At 43.4% G+C, this 18,327-nt stretch overlaps 22 non-coding genes across 22 annotated transcripts; all 22 read right to left on the bottom strand.

Moving 5' to 3' along the window:
* Positions 1–525: 525 nt before the first annotated feature.
* trnal-uag (transfer RNA leucine (anticodon UAG)) lies at positions 526–607 on the bottom strand. The gene has a single exon. It is a non-coding gene; the product is annotated as a tRNA-Leu (tRNA).
* Positions 608–1,341: 734 nt separating this feature from the next.
* On the bottom strand, positions 1,342–1,423 carry trnal-aag (transfer RNA leucine (anticodon AAG)). The gene has a single exon. It is a non-coding gene; the product is annotated as a tRNA-Leu (tRNA).
* A 735-nt stretch (positions 1,424–2,158) lies between these two features.
* On the bottom strand, positions 2,159–2,240 carry trnal-uag (transfer RNA leucine (anticodon UAG)). The gene has a single exon. It is a non-coding gene; the product is annotated as a tRNA-Leu (tRNA).
* Positions 2,241–2,973: 733 nt separating this feature from the next.
* trnal-aag (transfer RNA leucine (anticodon AAG)) lies at positions 2,974–3,055 on the bottom strand. Its single transcript has one exon. It is a non-coding gene; the product is annotated as a tRNA-Leu (tRNA).
* Positions 3,056–3,790: 735 nt separating this feature from the next.
* On the bottom strand, positions 3,791–3,872 carry trnal-aag (transfer RNA leucine (anticodon AAG)). Its single transcript has one exon. It is a non-coding gene; the product is annotated as a tRNA-Leu (tRNA).
* Positions 3,873–4,607: 735 nt separating this feature from the next.
* trnal-aag (transfer RNA leucine (anticodon AAG)) lies at positions 4,608–4,689 on the bottom strand. The gene has a single exon. It is a non-coding gene; the product is annotated as a tRNA-Leu (tRNA).
* Positions 4,690–5,425: 736 nt separating this feature from the next.
* Positions 5,426–5,507, bottom strand: trnal-aag (transfer RNA leucine (anticodon AAG)). Its single transcript has one exon. It is a non-coding gene; the product is annotated as a tRNA-Leu (tRNA).
* Positions 5,508–6,240: 733 nt separating this feature from the next.
* On the bottom strand, positions 6,241–6,322 carry trnal-aag (transfer RNA leucine (anticodon AAG)). The gene has a single exon. It is a non-coding gene; the product is annotated as a tRNA-Leu (tRNA).
* Positions 6,323–7,057: 735 nt separating this feature from the next.
* trnal-aag (transfer RNA leucine (anticodon AAG)) lies at positions 7,058–7,139 on the bottom strand. The gene has a single exon. It is a non-coding gene; the product is annotated as a tRNA-Leu (tRNA).
* Positions 7,140–7,873: 734 nt separating this feature from the next.
* trnal-aag (transfer RNA leucine (anticodon AAG)) lies at positions 7,874–7,955 on the bottom strand. Its single transcript has one exon. It is a non-coding gene; the product is annotated as a tRNA-Leu (tRNA).
* Positions 7,956–8,680: 725 nt separating this feature from the next.
* trnal-aag (transfer RNA leucine (anticodon AAG)) lies at positions 8,681–8,762 on the bottom strand. The gene has a single exon. It is a non-coding gene; the product is annotated as a tRNA-Leu (tRNA).
* A 733-nt stretch (positions 8,763–9,495) lies between these two features.
* Positions 9,496–9,577, bottom strand: trnal-aag (transfer RNA leucine (anticodon AAG)). Its single transcript has one exon. It is a non-coding gene; the product is annotated as a tRNA-Leu (tRNA).
* A 732-nt stretch (positions 9,578–10,309) lies between these two features.
* Positions 10,310–10,391, bottom strand: trnal-aag (transfer RNA leucine (anticodon AAG)). The gene has a single exon. It is a non-coding gene; the product is annotated as a tRNA-Leu (tRNA).
* A 734-nt stretch (positions 10,392–11,125) lies between these two features.
* On the bottom strand, positions 11,126–11,207 carry trnal-aag (transfer RNA leucine (anticodon AAG)). Its single transcript has one exon. It is a non-coding gene; the product is annotated as a tRNA-Leu (tRNA).
* Positions 11,208–11,932: 725 nt separating this feature from the next.
* On the bottom strand, positions 11,933–12,014 carry trnal-aag (transfer RNA leucine (anticodon AAG)). The gene has a single exon. It is a non-coding gene; the product is annotated as a tRNA-Leu (tRNA).
* Positions 12,015–12,749: 735 nt separating this feature from the next.
* Positions 12,750–12,831, bottom strand: trnal-aag (transfer RNA leucine (anticodon AAG)). The gene has a single exon. It is a non-coding gene; the product is annotated as a tRNA-Leu (tRNA).
* Positions 12,832–13,567: 736 nt separating this feature from the next.
* Positions 13,568–13,649, bottom strand: trnal-aag (transfer RNA leucine (anticodon AAG)). Its single transcript has one exon. It is a non-coding gene; the product is annotated as a tRNA-Leu (tRNA).
* Positions 13,650–14,383: 734 nt separating this feature from the next.
* On the bottom strand, positions 14,384–14,465 carry trnal-aag (transfer RNA leucine (anticodon AAG)). The gene has a single exon. It is a non-coding gene; the product is annotated as a tRNA-Leu (tRNA).
* Positions 14,466–15,199: 734 nt separating this feature from the next.
* On the bottom strand, positions 15,200–15,281 carry trnal-aag (transfer RNA leucine (anticodon AAG)). Its single transcript has one exon. It is a non-coding gene; the product is annotated as a tRNA-Leu (tRNA).
* Positions 15,282–16,016: 735 nt separating this feature from the next.
* On the bottom strand, positions 16,017–16,098 carry trnal-aag (transfer RNA leucine (anticodon AAG)). The gene has a single exon. It is a non-coding gene; the product is annotated as a tRNA-Leu (tRNA).
* A 730-nt stretch (positions 16,099–16,828) lies between these two features.
* Positions 16,829–16,909, bottom strand: trnal-aag (transfer RNA leucine (anticodon AAG)). The gene has a single exon. It is a non-coding gene; the product is annotated as a tRNA-Leu (tRNA).
* A 727-nt stretch (positions 16,910–17,636) lies between these two features.
* Positions 17,637–17,718, bottom strand: trnal-aag (transfer RNA leucine (anticodon AAG)). The gene has a single exon. It is a non-coding gene; the product is annotated as a tRNA-Leu (tRNA).
* Positions 17,719–18,327: the final 609 nt, after the last annotated feature.

The raw sequence follows: 18,327 nt of genomic DNA, 5'->3' as shown, positions 1-18,327 counted from the left end.
TCTAATTTTATGTCTGAAGCAGATTGAATTAGAAAAACACGGCAGATAATTGCAATAACAGACGTGGGAATTAGGGTAAAGGCTGGATTCCCTTTATTTGTCCGGTGTCCTTGGTGGCCTTGTTTGAAATTACATTACAGTTTTCTGTTGAGAAAAAGTTGCAGCGGTGGACTTTGAACCGACACCTCCGAAAGACTGGGTCCTTAAATCCAGTTCTCTGGACAGCTCGGCCACAGTACCCACTGTTAAAATGGACTGCTTGGTCGTCGCACAGACCATCACAACTTTCCTTTTTCCAATCAAGGATTTGACGTGAACAACCACCGGTAGGAGGTGCAACTGCCACCGCTGGGGCACAGGACTTGGTGGCTGGTTGGTTAAGGCGATGGACTACACTATTGAGTTGGAACCCCATCCGTGACACACAACATTGCTTCTTTTCTCCCTTGCATGGGCGACATGAAAGTAAAAACGCTGAAATAAAGCAGAACATGTGATAGCTTGTGCAAACAAACTCAATAAAGATGGCAGTGGTGGGATTTGAACCCACGCCTCCTTAGAGACTGGAGCCTAAATCCAGCGCCTTAGACCGCTCGGCCACACTACCCAGCTCTGGCAAACTATTCACACTTTCTCGTCAGTTACTTAGAGCGTCTGCACTTCCTTGTATTTTAGTCTTCTTTTTCATTTTCTTCTTTAAAATCTTTAAGTATCTCATGTTGCTCCTGCGTCCTTCATCTTTTTTTGATTCTCTTTTTAAAAATCTTAATTTATCTGATGTTACTCTTTCTTCCATCGTATAAACTTAGAATTAGTTTCTGCTTTTATGTCTGAAGCAGATTGAATTAGAAAAACACGGCAGATAATTGCAATAACAGACGTGGGAATTAGGGTAAAGGCTGGATTCCCTTTATTTGTCCGGTGTCCTTGGTGGCCTTGTTTGAAATTACATTACAGTTTTCTGTTGAAAAAAAGTTTCAGCGGTGGACTTTGAACCGACACCTCCGAAAGACTGGGTCCTAAATCCAGTTCTCTGGACAGCTCGGCCACAGTACCCACTGTTAAAATGGACTGCTTGGTCGTCGCACAGACCATCACAACTTTCCTTTTTCCAATCAAGGATTTGACGTGAACAACCACCGGTAGGAGGTGCAACTGCCACCGCGGGGGCACAGGACTTGGTGGCTGGTTGGTTAAGGCGATGGACTACACTATTGAGTTGGAACCCCATCCGTGACACACAACATTGCTTCTTTTCTCCCTTGCATGGGCGACATGAAAGTAAAAACGCTGAAATAAAGCAGAACATGTGATAGCTTGTGCAAACAAACTCAATAAAGATGGCAGTGGTGGGATTTGAACCCACGCCTCCTTAGAGACTGGAGCCTTAATCCAGCGCCTTAGACCGCTCGGCCACACTACCCAGCTCTGGCAGATTATTCACACTTTCTCGTCAGTTACCTAGAGCGTCTGCACTTCCTTGTATTTTAGTCTTCTTTTTCATTTTCTTCTTTAAAATCTTTATGTATCTCATGTTGCTCTTGCGTCCTTCATCTTTTTTTGATTCTCTTTTTAAAAATCTTAATTTATCTGATGTTACTCTTTCTTCCATCGTATAAACTTAGAATTAGTTTCTGCTTTTATGTCTGAAGCAGATTGAATTAGAAAAACACGGCAGATAATTGCAATAACAGACGTGGGAATTAGGGTAAAGGCTGGATTCCCTTTATTTGTCCGGTGTCCTTGGTGGCCTTGTTTGAAATTACATTACAGTTTTCTGTTGAGAAAAGTTGCAGCGGTGGACTTTGAACCGACACCTCCGAAAGACTGGGTCCTTAAATCCAGTTCTCTGGACAGCTCGGCCACAGTACCCACTGTTAAAATGGACTGCTTGGTCGTCGCACAGACCATCACAACTTTCCTTTTTTCCAATCAAGGATTTGACGTGAACAACCACCGGTAGGAGGTGCAACTGCCACCGCTGGGGCACAGGACTTGGTGGCTGGTTGGTTAAGGCGATGGACTACACTATTGAGTTGGAACCCCATCCGTGACACACAACATTGCTTCTTTTCTCCCTTGCATGGGCGACATGAAAGTAAAAACCCTGAAATAAAGTAGAACATGTGATAGCTTGCGCAAACAAACTCAATAAAAATGGCAGTGGTGGGATTTGAACCCACGCCTCCTTAGAGACTGGAGCCTAAATCCAGCGCCTTAGACCGCTCGGCCACACTACCCAGCTCTGGCAAACTATTCACACTTTCTAGTCAGTTACCTAGAGCGTCTGTACTCCCTTGTATTTTAGTCTTCTTTTTCATTTTCTTCTTTAAAATCTTTATGTATCTCATGTTGCTCTTGCGTCCTTCATTTTTTTTATTCTCTTTTTAAAAATCTTAATTTATCTGATGTTGCTCTTTCTTCCATCGTATAAACTTAGAATTAGTTTCTGCTTTTATGTCTGAAGCAGATTGAATTAGAAAAACACGGCAGATAATTGCAATAACAGACGTGGGAATTAGGGTAAAGGCTGGATTCCCTTTATTTGTCCGGTGTCCTTGGTGGCCTTGTTTGAAATTACATTACAGTTTTCTGTTGAGAAAAAGTTGCAGCGGTGGACTTTGAACCCACACCTCCGAAAGACTGGGTCCTTAAATCCAGTTCTCTGGACAGCTCGTCCACAGTACCCACTGTTAAAATGGACTGCTTGGTCGTCGCACAGACCATCACAACTTTCCTTTTTCCAATCAAGGATTTGACGTGAACAACCACCGGTAGGAGGTGCAACTGCCACCGCGGGAGCACAGGACTTGGTGGCTGGTTGGTTAAGGCGATGGACTACACTATTGAGTTGGAACCCCATCCGTGACACACAACATTGCTTCTTTTCTCCCTTGCATGGGCGACATGAAAGTAAAAACGCTGAAATAAAGCAGAACATGTGATAGCTTGTGCAAACAAACTCAATAAAGATGGCAGTGGTGGGATTTGAACCCACGCCTCCTTAGAGACTGGAGCCTTAATCCAGCGCCTTAGACCGCTCGGCCACACTACCCAGCTCTGGCAAACTATTCACACTTTCTCGTCAGTTACCTAGAGCGTCTGCACTTCCTTGTATTTTAGTCTTCTTTTTCATTTTCTTCTTTAAAATCTTTATGTATCTCATGTTGCTCTTGCGTCCTTCATCTTTTTTGATTCTCTTTTTAAAAATCTTAATTTATCTGATGTTGCTCTTTCTTCCATCGTATAAACTTAGAATTAGTTTCTGCTTTTATGTCTGAAGCAGATTGAATTAGAAAAACACGGCAGATAATTGCAATAACAGACGTGGGAATTAGGGTAAAGGCTGGATTCCCTTTATTTGTCCGGTGTCCTTGGTGGCCTTGTTTGAAATTACATTACAGTTTTCTGTTGAGAAAAAGTTGCAGCGGTGGACTTTGAACCGACACCTCCGAAAGACTGGGTCCTTAAATCCAGTTCTCTGGACAGCTCGGCCACAGTACCCACTGTTAAAATGGACTGCTTGGTCGTCGCACAGACCATCACAACTTTCCTTTTTTCCAATCAAGGATTTGACGTGAACAACCACCGGTAGGAGGTGCAACTGACACCGCTGGGGCACAGAACTTGGTGGCTGGTTGGTTTAGGCGATGGACTACAATATTGAGTTGGAACCCCATCCGTGACACACAACATTGCTTTTTTTCTCCCTTGCATGGGCGACATGAAAGTAAAAACCCTGAAATAAAGTAGAACATGTGATAGCTTGTGCAAACAAACTCAATAAAGATGGCAGTGGTGGGATTTGAACCCACGCCTCCTTAGAGACTGGAGCCTTAATCCAGCACCTTAGACCGCTCGGCCACACTACCCAGCTCTAACAAACTATTCACACTTTCTCGTCAGTTACTTAGAGCGTCTGCACTTCCTTGTATTTTAGTCTTCTTTTTCATTTTCTTCTTTAAAATCTTTATGTATCTCATGTTGCTCTTGCGTCCTTCATCTTTTTTGATTCTCTTTTTAAAAATCTTAATTTATCTGATGTTGCTCTTTCTTCCATCGTATAAACTTAGAATTAGTTTCTGCTTTTATGTCTGAAGCAGATTGAATTAGAAAAACACGGCAGATAATTGCAATAACAGACGTGGGAATTAGGGTAAAGGCTGGATTCCCTTTATTTGTCCGGTGTCCTTGGTGGCCTTGTTTGAAATTACATTACAGTTTTCTGTTGAGAAAAAGTTGCAGCGGTGGACTTTGAACCGACACCTCCGAAAGACTGGGTCCTTAAATCCAGTTCTCTGGACAGCTCGGCCACAGTACCCACTGTTAAAATGGACTGCTTGGTCGTCGCACAGACCATCACAACTTTCCTTTTTTCCAATCAAGGATTTGACGTGAACAACCACCGGTAGGAGGTGCAACTGCCACCGCGGGAGCACAGGACTTGGTGGCTGGTTGGTTAAGGCGATGGACTACACTATTGAGTTGGAACCCCATCCGTGACACACAACATTGCTTCTTTTCTCCCTTGCATGGGCGACATGAAAGTAAAAACCCTGAAATAAAGCAGAACATGTGATAGCTTGCGCAAACAAACTCAATAAAGATGGCAGTGGTGGGATTTGAACCCACGCCTCCTTAGAGACTGGAGCCTTAATCCAGCGCCTTAGACCGCTCGGCCACACTACCCAGCTCTGGCAAACTATTCACACTTTCTCGTCAGTTACCTAGAGCGTCTGCACTTCCTTGTATTTTAGTCTTCTTTTTCATTTTCTTCTTTAAAATCTTTATGTATCTCATGTTGCTCTTGCGTCCTTCATCTTTTTTTGATTCTCTTTTTAAAAATCTTAATTTATCTGATGTTGCTCTTTCTTCCATCGTATAAACTTAGAATTAGTTTCTGCTTTTATGTCTGAAGCAGATTGAATTAGAAAAACACGGCAGATAATTGCAATAACAGACGTGGGAATTAGGGTAAAGGCTGGATTCCCTTTATTTGTCCGGTGTCCTTGGTGGCCTTGTTTGAAATTACATGACAGTTTTCTGTTTAGAAAAACTTTCAGTGGTGGACTTTGAACCGACACCTCTGAAAGACTGGATCCTTAAATCCAGTTCTCTGGACAGCTCGGCCACAGTACCCACTGTTAAAATGGACTGCTTGGTCGTCGCACAGACCATCACAACTTTCCTTTTTTCCAATCAAGGATTTGACGTGAACAACCACCGGTAGGAGGTGCAACTGCCACCGCGGGGGCACAGGACTTGGTGGCTGGTTGGTTAAGGCGATGGACTACACTATTGAGTTGGAACCCCATCCGTGACACACAACATTGCTTCTTTTCTCCCTTGCATGGGCGACATGAAAGTAAAAACCCTGAAATAAAGCAGAACATGTGATAGCTTGCGCAAACAAACTCAATAAAGATGGCAGTGGTGGGATTTGAACCCACGCCTCCTTAGAGACTGGAGCCTTAATCCAGCGCCTTAGACCGCTCGGCCACACTACCCAGCTCTGGCAAACTATTCACACTTTCTCGTCAGTTACCTAGAGCGTCTGCACTTCCTTGTATTTTAGTCTTCTTTTTCATTTTCTTCTTTAAAATCTTTATGTATCTCATGTTGCTCTTGCGTCTCATCTTTTTTGATTCTCTTTTTAAAAATCTTAATTTATCTGATGTTGCTCTTTCTTCCATCGTATAAACTTAGAATTAGTTTCTGCTTTTATGTCTGAAGCAGATTGAATTAGAAAAACACGGCAGATAATTGCAATAACAGACGTGGGAATTAGGGTAAAGGCTGGATTCCCTTTATTTGTCCGGTGTCCTTGGTGGCCTTGTTTGAAATTACATTACAGTTTTCTGTTGAGAAAAAGTTGCAGCGGTGGACTTTGAACCCACACCTCCGAAAGACTGGGTCCTTAAATCCAGTTCTCTGGACAGCTCGGCCACAGTACCCACTGTTAAAATGGACTGCTTGGTCGTCGCACAGACCATCACAACTTTCCTTTTTTCCAATCAAGGATTTGACGTGAACAACCACCGGTAGGAGGTGCAACTGCCACCGCGGGGGCACAGGACTTGGTGGCTGGTTGGTTAAGGCGATGGACTACACTATTGAGTTGGAACCCCATCCGTGACACACAACATTGCTTCTTTTCTCCCTTGCATGGGCGACATGAAAGTAAAAACCCTGAAATAAAGCAGAACATGTGATAGCTTGCGCAAACAAACTCAATAAAGATGGCAGTGGTGGGATTTGAACCCACGCCTCCTTAGAGACTGGAGCCTTAATCCAGCGCCTTAGACCGCTCGGCCACACTACCCAGCTCTGGCAAACTATTCACACTTTCTCGTCAGTTACCTAGAGCGTCTGCACTTCCTTGTATTTTAGTCTTCTTTTTCATTTTCTTCTTTAAAATCTTTATGTATCTCATGTTGATCTTGCGTCCTTCATCTTTTTTGATTCTCTTTTTAAAAATCTTAATTTATCTGATGTTGCTCTTTCTTCCATCGTATAAACTTAGAATTAGTTTCAGCTTTTATGTCTGAAGCAGATTGAATTAGAAAAACACAGCAGATAATTGCAATAAAAGACGTGGGAATTAGGGTAAAGGCTGGATTCTCTTTATTTGTCCGGTGTCCTTGGTGGCCTTGTTTGAAATTACATTACAGTTTTCTGTTGAGAAAAAGTTTCAGCGGTGGACTTTGAACCGACACCTCCGAAAGACTGGGTCCTTAAATCCAGTTCTCTGGACAGCTCGGCCACAGTACCCACTGTTAAAATGGACTGCTTGGTCGTCGCACAGACCATCACAACTTTCCTTTTTTCCAATCAAGGATTTGACGTGAACAACCACCGGTAGGAGGTGCAACTGACACCGCGGGGGCACAGGACTTGGTGGCTGGTTGGTTAAGGCGATGGACTACACTATTGAGTTGGAACCCCATCCGTGACACACAACATTGCTTCTTTTCTCCCTTGCATGGGCGACATGAAAGTAAAAACCCTGAAATAAAGCAGAACATGTGATAGCTTGCGCAAACAAACTCAATAAAGATGGCAGTGGTGGGATTTGAACCCACGCCTCCTTAGAGACTGGAGCCTTAATCCAGCGCCTTAGACCGCTCGGCCACACTACCCAGCTCTGGCAAAACTATTCACACTTTCTCGTCAGTTACCTAGAGCGTCTGCACTTCCTTGTATTTTAGTCTTCTTTTTCATTTTCTTCTTTAAAATCTTTATGTATCTCATGTTGCTCTTGCGTCCTTCATCTTTTTTGATTCTCTTTTTAAAAATCTTAATTTATCTGATGTTGCTCTTTCTTCCATCGTATAAACTTAGAATTAGTTTCTGCTTTTATGTCTGAAGCAGATTGAATTAGAAAAACACAGCAGATAATTGCAATAACAGACGTGGGAATTAGGGTAAAGGCTGGATTCTCTTTATTTGTCCGGTGTCCTTGGTGGCCTTGTTTGAAATTACATTACAGTCTTCTGTTGAGAAAAAGTTGCAGTGGTGGACTTTGAACCCACACCTCCGAAAGACTGGGTCCTTAAATCCAGTTCTCTGGACAGCTCGGCCACAGTACCCACTGTTAAAATGGACTGCTTGGTCGTCGCACAGACCATCACAACTTTCCTTTTTCCAATCAAGGATTTGACGTGAACAACCACCGGTAGGAGGTGCAACTGCCACCGCGGGGCACAGGACTTGGTGGCTGGTTGGTTAAGGCGATGGACTACACTATTGAGTTGGAACCCCATCCGTGACACACAACATTGCTTCTTTTCTCCCTTGCATGGGCGACATGAAAGTAAAAACCCTGAAATAAAGCAGAACATGTGATAGCTTGCGCAAACAAGCTCAATAAAGATGGCAGTGGTGGGATTTGAACCCACGCCTCCTTAGAGACTGGAGCCTTAATCCAGCGCCTTAGACCGCTCGGCCACACTACCCAGCTCTGGCAAACTATTCACACTTTCTCGTCAGTTACCTAGAGCGTCTGCACTTCCTTGTATTTTAGTCTTCTTTTTCATTTTCTTCTTTAAAATCTTTATGTATCTCATGTTGCTCTTGCGTCCTTCATTTTTTTGATTCTCTTTTTAAAAATCTTAATTTATCTGATGTTGCTCTTTCTTCCATCGTATAAACTTAGAATTAGTTTCTGCTTTTATGTCTGAAGCAGATTGAATTAGAAAAACACAGCAGATAATTGCAATAACAGACGTGGGAATTAGGGTAAAGGCTGGATTCCCTTTATTTGTCCGGTGTCCTTGGTGGCCTTGTTTGAAATTCCATTACAGTTTTCTGTTGAGAAAAAGTTGCAGCGGTGGACTTTAAACCGAAAGACTGGGTCCTTAAATCCAGTTCTCTGGACAGCTCGGCCACAGTACCCACTGTTAAAATGGACTGCTTCGTTGTCGCACAGACCATCACAACTTTCCTTTTTTCCAATCAAGGATTTGACGTGAACAACCACCGGTAGGAGGTGCAACTGCCACCGCGGGGGCACAGGACTTGGTGGCTGGTTGGTTAAGGCGATGGACTACACTATTGAGTTGGAACCCCATCCGTGACACACAACATTGCTTCTTTTCTCCCTTGCATGGGCGACATGAAAGTAAAAATCTTGAAATGAAGCAGAACATGTGATAGCTTGCGCAAACAAGCTCAATAAAGATGGCAGTGGTGGGATTTGAACCCACGCCTCCTTAGAGACTGGAGCCTTAATCCAGCGCCTTAGACCGCTCGGCCACACTACCCAGGTCTGGCAAACTATTCACACTTTCTCGTCAGTTACCTAGAGCGTCTGCACTTCCTTGTATTTTAGTCTTCTTTTTCATTTTCTTCTTTAAAATCTTTATGTTTCTCATGTTGCTCTTGCGTCCTTCTTTTTTTGATTCTCTTTTTAAAAATCTTAATATATCTGATGTTGCTCTTTCTTCCATCGTATAAACTTAGAATTAGTTTCTGCTTTTATGTCTGAAGCAGATTGAATTAGAAAAACACAGCAGATAATTGCAATAACAGACGTGGGAATTAGGGTAAAGGCTGGATTCCCTTTATTTGTCCGGTGTCCTTGGTGGCCTTGTTTGAAATTACATTACAGTTTTCTGTTGAGAAAAAGTTGCAGCGGTGGACTTTGAACCGACACCTCCGAAAGACTGGGTGCTTAAATCCAGTTCTCTGGACAGCTCGGCCACAGTACCCACTGTTAAAATGGACTGCTTGGTCGTCGCACAGACCATCACAACTTTCCTTTTTTCCAATCAAGGATTTGACGTGAACAACCACCGGTAGGAGGTACAACTGACACCGCGGGGGCACAGAACTTGGTGGCTTGTTGGTTAAGGCGATGGACTACACTATTGAGTTGGAACCCCATCCGTGACACACAACATTGCTTCTTTTCTCCCTTGCATGGGCGACATGAAAGTAAAAACGCTGAAATAAAGCAGAACATGTGATAGCTTGCGCAAACAAGCTCAATAAAGATGGCAGTGGTGGGATTTGAACCCACGCCTCCTTAGAGACTGGAGCCTTAATCCAGCGCCTTAGACCGCTCGGCAACACTACCCAGGTCTGGCAAACTATTCACACTTTCTCGTCAGTTACCTAGAGCGTCTGCACTTCCTTGTATTTTAGTCTTCTTTTTCATTTTCTTCTTTAAAATCTTTATGTTTCTCATGTTGCTCTTGCGTCCTTCTTTTTTTGATTCTCTTTTTAAAAATCTTAATTTATCTGATGTTGCTCTTTCTTCCATCGTATAAACTTAGAATTAGTTTCAGCTTTTATGTCTGAAGCAGATTGAATTAGAAAAACACAGCAGATAATTGCAATAACAGACGTGGGAATTAGGGTAAAGGCTGGATTCTCTTTATTTGTCCGGTGTCCTTGGTGGCCTTGTTTGAAATTACATTACAGTCTTCTGTTGAGAAAAAGTTGCAGTGGTGGACTTTGAACCCACACCTCCGAAAGACTAGGTCCTTAAATCCAGTTCTCTGGACAGCTCGGCCACAGTACCCACTGTTAAAATGGACTGCTTGGTCGTCGCACAGACCATCACAACTTTCCTTTTTTCCAATCAAGGATTTGACGTGAACAACCACCGGTAGGAGGTGCAACTGCCACCGCGGGGCACAGGACTTGGTGGCTGGTTGGTTAAGGCGATGGACTACACTATTGAGTTGGAACCCCATCCGTGACACACAACATTGCTTATTTTCTCCCTTGCATGGGCGACATGAAAGTAAAAACCCTGAAATAAAGCAGAACATGTGATAGCTTGCGCAAACAAACTCAATAAAGATGGCAGTGGTGGGATTTGAACCCACGCCTCCTTAGAGACTGGAGCCTTAATCCAGCGCCTTAGACCGCTCGGCCACACTACCCAGCTCTGGCAAACTATTCACACTTTCTCGTCAGTTACCTAGAGCGTCTGCACTTCCTTGTATTTTAGTCTTCTTTTTCATTTTCTTCTTTAAAATCTTTATGTATCTCATGTTGCTCTTGCGTCCTTCATCATTTTTTGATTCTCTTTTTAAAAATCTTAATTTATCTGATGTTGCTCTTTCTTCCATCGGATAAACTTAGAATTAGTTTCTGCTTTTATGTCTGAAGCAGATTGAATTAGAAAAACACAGTAGATAATTGCAATAACAGACGTGGGAATTAGGGTAAAGGCTGGATTCCCTTTATTTGTCCGGTGTCCTTGGTGGCCTTGTTTGAAATTACATGACAGTTTTCTGTTGAGAAAAACTTGCAGCGGTGGACTTTGAACCCACACCTCCGAAAGACTGGGTCCTTAAATCCAGTTCTCTGGACAGCTCGGCCACAGTACCCACTGTTAAAATGGACTGCTTGGTCGTCGCACAGACCATCACAACTTTCCTTTTTCCAATCAAGGATTTGACGTGAACAACCACCGGTAGGAGGTGCAACTGCCACCGCGGGAGCACAGGACTTGGTGGCTGGTTGGTTAAGGCGATGGACTACACTATTGAGTTGGAACCCCATCCGTGACACACAACATTGCTTCTTTTCTCCCTTGCATGGGCGACATGAAAGTAAAAACCTGAAATAAAGCAGAACATGTGATAGCTTGCGCAAACAAGCTCAATAAAGATGGCAGTGGTGGGATTTGAACCCACGCCTCCTTAGAGACTGGAGCCTTAATCCAGCGCCTTAGACCGCTCGGCCACACTACCCAGCTCTGGCAAACTATTCACACTTTCTCGTCAGTTACCTAGAGCGTCTGCACTTCCTTGTATTTTAGTCTTCTTTTTCATTTTCTTCTTTAAAATCTTTATGTTTCTCATGTTGCTCTTGCGTCCTTCATCTTTTTTGATTCTCTTTTTAAAAATCTTAATTTATCTGATGTTGCTCTTTCTTCCATCGTATAAACTTAGAATTAGTTTCTGCTTTTATGTCTGAAGCAGATTGAATTAGAAAAACACAGCAGATAATTGCAATAACAGACGTGGGAATTAGGGTAAAGGCTGGATTCCCTTTATTTGTCCGGTGTCCTTGGTGGCCTTGTTTGAAATTCCATTACAGTTTTCTGTTGAGAAAAAGTTGCAGCGGTGGACTTTAAACCGAAAGACTGGGTCCTTAAATCCAGTTCTCTGGACAGCTCGGCCACAGTACCCACTGTTAAAATGGACTGCTTGGTCGTCGCACAGACCATCACAACTTTCCTTTTTTCCAATCAAGGATTTGACGTGAACAACCACCGGTAGGAGGTGCAACTGCCACCGCGGGGCACAGGACTTGGTGGCTGGTTGGTTAAGGCGATGGACTACACTATTGAGTTGGAACCCCATCCGTGACACACAACATTGCTTCTTTTCTCCCTTGCATGGGCGACATCAGAGTAAAAACCCTGAAATAAAGCAGAACATGTGATAGCTTGCGCAAACAAGCTCAATAAAGATGGCAGTGGTGGGATTTGAACCCACGCCTCCTTAGAGACTGGAGCCTTAATCCAGCGCCTTAGACCGCTCGGCCACACTACCCAGCTTTTGCAAACTATTCACACTTTCTCGTCAGTTACCTAGAGCGTCTGCACTTCCTTGTATTTTAGTCTTCTTTTTCATTTTCTTCTTTAAAATCTTTATGTATCTCATGTTGCTCTTGCGTCCTTCATCTTTTTTGATTCTCTTTTTAAAAATCTTAATTTATCTGATGTTGCTCTTTCTTCCATCGTATAAACTTAGAATTAGTTTCTGCTTTTATGTCTGAAGCAGATTGAATTAGAAAAACACAGGCAGATAATTGCAATAACAGACGTGGGAATTAGGGTAAAGGCTGGATTCCCTTTATTTGTCCGGTGTCCTTGGTGGCCTTGTTTGAAATTACATTACAGTTTTCTGTTGAGAAAAAGTTGCAGCGGTGGACTTTGAACCCACACCTCCGAAAGACTGGGTCCTTAAATCCAGTTCTCTGGACAGCTCGGCCACAGTACCCACTGTTAAAATGGACTGCTTGGTCGTCGCACAGACCATCACAACTTTCCTTTTTTCCAATCAAGGATTTGACGTGAACAACCACCGGTAGGAGGTGCAACTGCCACCGCGGGGCACAGGACTTGGTGGCTGGTTGGTTAAGGCGATGGACTACACTATTGAGTTGGAACCCCATCCGTGACACACAACATTGCTTCTTTTCTCCCTTGCATGGGCGACATGAAAGTAAAAACCCTGAAATAAAGCAGAACATGTGATAGCTTGCGCAAACAAGCTCAATAAAGATGGCAGTGGTGGGATTTGAACCCACGCCTCCTTAGAGACTGGAGCCTTAATCCAGCGCCTTAGACCGCTCGGCCACACTACCCAGCTCTGGCAAACTATTCACACTTTCTCGTCAGTTACCTAGAGCGTCTGCACTTCCTTGTATTTTAGTCTTCTTTTTCATTTTCTTCTTTAAAATCTTTATGTATCTCATGTTGCTCTTGCGTCCTTCATCTTTTTTTGATTCTCTTTTTAAAAATCTTAATTTATCTGATGTTGCTCTTTCTTCCATCGTATAAACTTAGAATTAGTTTCTGCTTTTATGTCTGAAGCAGATTGAATTAGAAAAACACAGCAGATAATTGCAATAACAGACGTGGGAATTAGGGTAAAGGCTGGATTCCCTTTATTTGTCCGGTGTCCTTGGTGGCCTTGTTTGAAATTACATTACAGTTTTCTGTTGAGAAAAACTTGCAGCGGTGGACTTTGAACCCACACCTCCGAAAGACTGGGTCCTTAAATCCAGTTCTCTGGACAGCTCGGCCACAGTACCCACTGTTAAAATGGACTGCTTGGTCGTCGCACAGACCATCACAACTTTCCTTTTTTCCAATCAAGGATTTGACGTGAACAACCACCGGTAGGAGGTGCAACTGCCACCGCAGGGGCACAGGACTTGGTGGCTGGTTGGTTAAGGCGATGGACTACACTATTGAGTTGGAACCCCATCCGTGACACACAACATTGCTTCTTTTCTCCCTTGCATGGGCGACATGAAAGTAAAAATCTTGAAATGAAGCAGAACATGTGATAGCTTGCGCAAACAAGCTCAATAAAGATGGCAGTGGTGGGATTTGAACCCACGCCTCCTTAGAGACTGGAGCCTTAATCCAGCGCCTTAGACCGCTCGGCCACACTACCCAGCTCTGGCAAAGTACTCACACTTTCTCGTCAGTTACCTAGAGCGTCTGCACTTCCTTGTATTTTAGTCTTCTTTTTCATTTTCTTCTTTAAAATCTTTATGTATCTCATGTTGCTCTTGCGTCCTTCATCTTTTTTTGATTCTCTTTTTAAAAATCTTAATTTATCTGATGTTGCTCTTTCTTCCATCGTATAAACTTAGAATTAGTTTCAGCTTTTATGTCTGAAGCAGATTGAATTAGAAAAACACAGCAGATAATTGCAATAACAGACGTGGGAATTAGGGTAAAGGCTGGATTCTCTTTATTTGTCCGGTGTCCTTGGTGGCCTTGTTTGAAATTACATTACAGTCTTCTGTTGAGAAAAAGTTGCAGTGGTGGACTTTGAACCCACACCTCCGAAAGACTAGGTCCTTAAATCCAGTTCTCTGGACAGCTCGGCCACAGTACCCACTGTTAAAATGGACTGCTTGGTCGTCGCACAGACCATCACAACTTTCCTTTTTCCAATCAAGGATTTGACGTGAACAACCACCGGTAGGAGGTGCAACTGCCACCGCGGGGCACAGGACTTGGTGGCTGGTTGGTTAAGGCGATGGACTACACTATTGAGTTGGAACCCCATCCGTGACACACAACATTGCTTCTTTTCTCCCTTGCATGGGCGACATGAAAGTAAAAACCCTGAAATAAAGCAGAACATGTGATAGCTTGCGCAAACAAGCTCAATAAAGATGGCAGTGGTGGGATTTGAACCCACGCCTCCTTAGAGACTGGAGCCTTAATCCAGCGCCTTAGACCGCTCGGCCACACTACCCAGCTCTGGCAAACTATTCACACTTTCTCGTCAGTTACCTAGAGCGTCTGCACTTCCTTGTATTTTAGTCTTCTTTTTCATTTTCTTCTTTAAAATCTTTATGTATCTCATGTTGCTCTTGCGTCCTTCATCTTTTTTGATTCTCTTTTTAAAAATCTTAATTTATCTGATGTTGCTCTTTCTTCCATCGTATAAACTTAGAATTAGTTTCTGCTTTTATGTCTGAAGCAGATTGAATTAGAAAAACACAGGCAGATAATTGCAATAACAGACGTGGGAATTAGGGTAAAGGCTGGATTCCCTTTATTTGTCCGGTGTCCTTGGTGGCCTTGTTTGAAATTACATTACAGTTTTCTGTTGAGAAAAACTTGCAGCGGTGGACTTTGAACCCACACCTCCGAAAGACTGGGTCCTTAAATCCAGTTCTCTGGACAGCTCGGCCACAGTACCCACTGTTAAAATGGACTGCTTGGTCGTCGCACAGACCATCACAACTTTCCTTTTTCCAATCAAGGATTTGACGTGAACAACCACCGGTAGGAGGTGCAACTGCCACCGCGGGGCACAGGACTTGGTGGCTGGTTGGTTAAGGCGATGGACTACACTATTGAGTTGGAACCCCATCCGTGACACACAACATTGCTTCTTTTCTCCCTTGCATGGGCGACATGAAAGTAAAAACCCTGAAATAAAGCAGAACATGTGATAGCTTGCGCAAACAAGCTCAATAAAGATGGCAGTGGTGGGATTTGAACCCACGCCTCCTTAGAGACTGGAGCCTTAATCCAGCGCCTTAGACCGCTCGGCCACACTACCCAGCTCTGGCAAACTATTCACACTTTCTCGTCAGTTACCTAGAGCGTCTGCACTTCCTTGTATTTTAGTCTTCTTTTTCATTTTCTTCTTTAAAATCTTTATGTATCTCATGTTGCTCTTGCGTCCTTCATCTTTTTTGATTCTCTTTTTAAAAATCTTAATTTATCTGATGTTGCTCTTTCTTCCATCGTATAAACTTAGAATTAGTTTCTGCTTTTATGTCTGAAGCAGATTGAATTAGAAAAACACAGGCAGATAATTGCAATAACAGACGTGGGAATTAGGGTAAAGGCTGGATTCCCTTTATTTGTCCGGTGTCCTTGGTGGCCTTGTTTGAAATTACATTACAGTTTTCTGTTGAGAAAAACTTGCAGCGGTGGACTTTGAACCCACACCTCCGAAAGACTGGGTCCTTAAATCCAGTTCTCTGGACAGCTCGGCCACAGTACCCACTGTTAAAATGGACTGCTTGGTCGTCGCACAGACCATCACAACTTTCCTTTTTTCCAATCAAGGATTTGACGTGAACAACCACCGGTAGGAGGTGCAACTGCCACCGCGGGGCACAGGACTTGGTGGCTGGTTGGTTAAGGCGATGGACTACACTATTGAGTTGGAACCCCATCCGTGACACACAACATTGCTTCTTTTCTCCCTTGCATGGGCGACATGAAAGTAAAAACCCTGAAATAAAGCAGAACATGTGATAGCTTGCGCAAACAAGCTCAATAAAGATGGCAGTGGTGGGATTTGAACCCACGCCTCCTTAGAGACTGGAGCCTTAATCCAGCGCCTTAGACCGCTCGGCCACACTACCCAGCTCTGGCAAACTATTCACACTTTCTCGTCAGTTACCTAGAGCGTCTGCACTTCCTTGTATTTTAGTCTTCTTTTTCATTTTCTTCTTTAAAATCTTTATGTATCTCATGTTGCTCTTGCGTCCTTCATTTTTTTGATTCTCTTTTTAAAATCTTAATTTATCTGATGTTGCTCTTTCTTCCATCGTATAAACTTAGAATTAGTTTCTGCTTTTATGTCTGAAGCAGATTGAATTAGAAAAACACAGCAGATAATTGCAATAACAGACGTGGGAATTAGGGTAAAGGCTGGATTCCCTTTATTTGTCCGGTGTCCTTGGTGGCCTTGTTTGAAATTACATTACAGTTTTCTGTTGAGAAAAAGTTGCAGTGGTGGACTTTGAACCCACACCTCCGAAAGACTGGGTCCTTAAATCCAGTTCTCTGGACAGCTCGGCCACAGTACCCACTGTTAAAATGGACTGCTTGGTCGTCGCACAGACCATCACAACTTTCCTTTTTTCCAATCAAGGATTTGACGTGAACAACCACCGGTAGGAGGTGCAACTGCCACCGCGGGGCACAGGACTTGGTGGCTGGTTGGTTAAGGCGATGGACTACACTATTGAGTTGGAACCCCATCCGTGACACACAACATTGCTTCTTTTCTCCCTTGCATGGGCGACATGAAAGTAAAAACTGAAATAAAGCAGAACATGTGATAGCTTGCGCAAACAAGCTCAATAAAGATGGCAGTGGTGGGATTTGAACCCACGCCTCCTTAAGACTGGAGCCTTAATCCAGCGCCTTAGACCGCTCGGCCACACTACCCAGCTCTGGCAAACTATTCACACTTTCTCGTCAGTTACCTAGAGCGTCTGCACTTCCTTGTATTTTAGTCTTCTTTTTCATTTTCTTCTTTAAAATCTTTATGTATCTCATGTTGCTCTTGCGTCCTTCATCTTTTTTTGATTCTCTTTTTAAAAATCTTAATTTATCTGATGTTGCTCTTTCTTCCATCGTATAAACTTAGAATTAGTTTCTGCTTTTATGTCTGAAGCAGATTGAATTAGAAAAACACAGCAGATAATTGCAATAACAGACGTGGGAATTAGGGTAAAGGCTGGATTCCCTTTATTTGTCCGGTGTCCTTGGTGGCCTTGTTTGAAATTACATTACAGTTTTCTGTTGAGAAAAAGTTGCAGCGGTGGACTTTGAACCGAAAGACTGGGTCCTTAAATCCAGTTCTCTGGACAGCTCGGCCACAGTACCCACTGTTAAAATGGACTGCTTGGTCGTCGCACAGACCATCACAACTTTCCTTTTTTCCAATCAAGGATTTGACGTGAACAACCACCGGTAGGAGGTGCAACTGCCACCGCGGGAGCACAGGACTTGGTGGCTGGTTGGTTAAGGCGATGGACTACACTATTGAGTTGGAACCCCATCCGTGACACACAACATTGCTTCTTTTCTCCCTTGCATGGGCGACATGAAAGTAAAAACCCTGAAATAAAGCAGAACATGTGATAGCTTGCGCAAACAAGCTCAATAAAGATGGCAGTGGTGGGATTTGAACCCACGCCTCCTTAGAGACTGGAGCCTTAATCCAGCGCCTTAGACCGCTCGGCCACACTACCCAGCTCTGGCAAACTATTCACACTTTCTCGTCAGTTACCTAGAGCGTCTGCACTTCCTTGTATTTTAGTCTTCTTTTTCATTTTCTTCTTTAAAATCTTTATGTATCTCATGTTGCTCTTGCGTCCTTCATCTTTATTCTCTTTTTAAAAATCTTAATTTATCTGATGTTGCTCTTTCTTCCATCGTATAAACTTAGAATTAGTTTCTGCTTTTATGTCTGAAGCAGATTGAATTAGAAAAACACGGCAGATAATTGCAATAACAGACGTGGGAATTAGGGTAAAGGCTGGATTCCCTTTATTTGTCCGGTGTCCTTGGTGGCCTTGTTTGAAATTACATTACAGTTTTCTGTTGAGAAAAACTTGCAGCGGTGGACTTTGAACCCACACCTCCGAAAGACTGGGTCCTTAAATCCAGTTCTCTGGACAGCTCGGCCACAGTACCCACTGTTAAAATGGACTGCTTGGTCGTCGCACAGACCATCACAACTTTCCTTTTTTCCAATCAAGGATTTGACGTGAACAACCACCGGTAGGAGGTGCAACTGCCACCGCGGGGGCACAGGACTTGGTGGCTGGTTGGTTAAGGCGATGGACTACACTATTGAG

The sequence above is a fragment of the Oncorhynchus keta genome, unplaced genomic scaffold (genome assembly GCF_023373465.1).
Source record: "Oncorhynchus keta strain PuntledgeMale-10-30-2019 unplaced genomic scaffold, Oket_V2 Un_contig_10656_pilon_pilon, whole genome shotgun sequence".
NCBI classification, from domain to species: Eukaryota; Metazoa; Chordata; class Actinopteri; order Salmoniformes; family Salmonidae; genus Oncorhynchus; species Oncorhynchus keta.
Note: the sequence above shows the minus strand (reverse complement) of the source record. Positions and strands in the feature narration are given on the sequence as shown.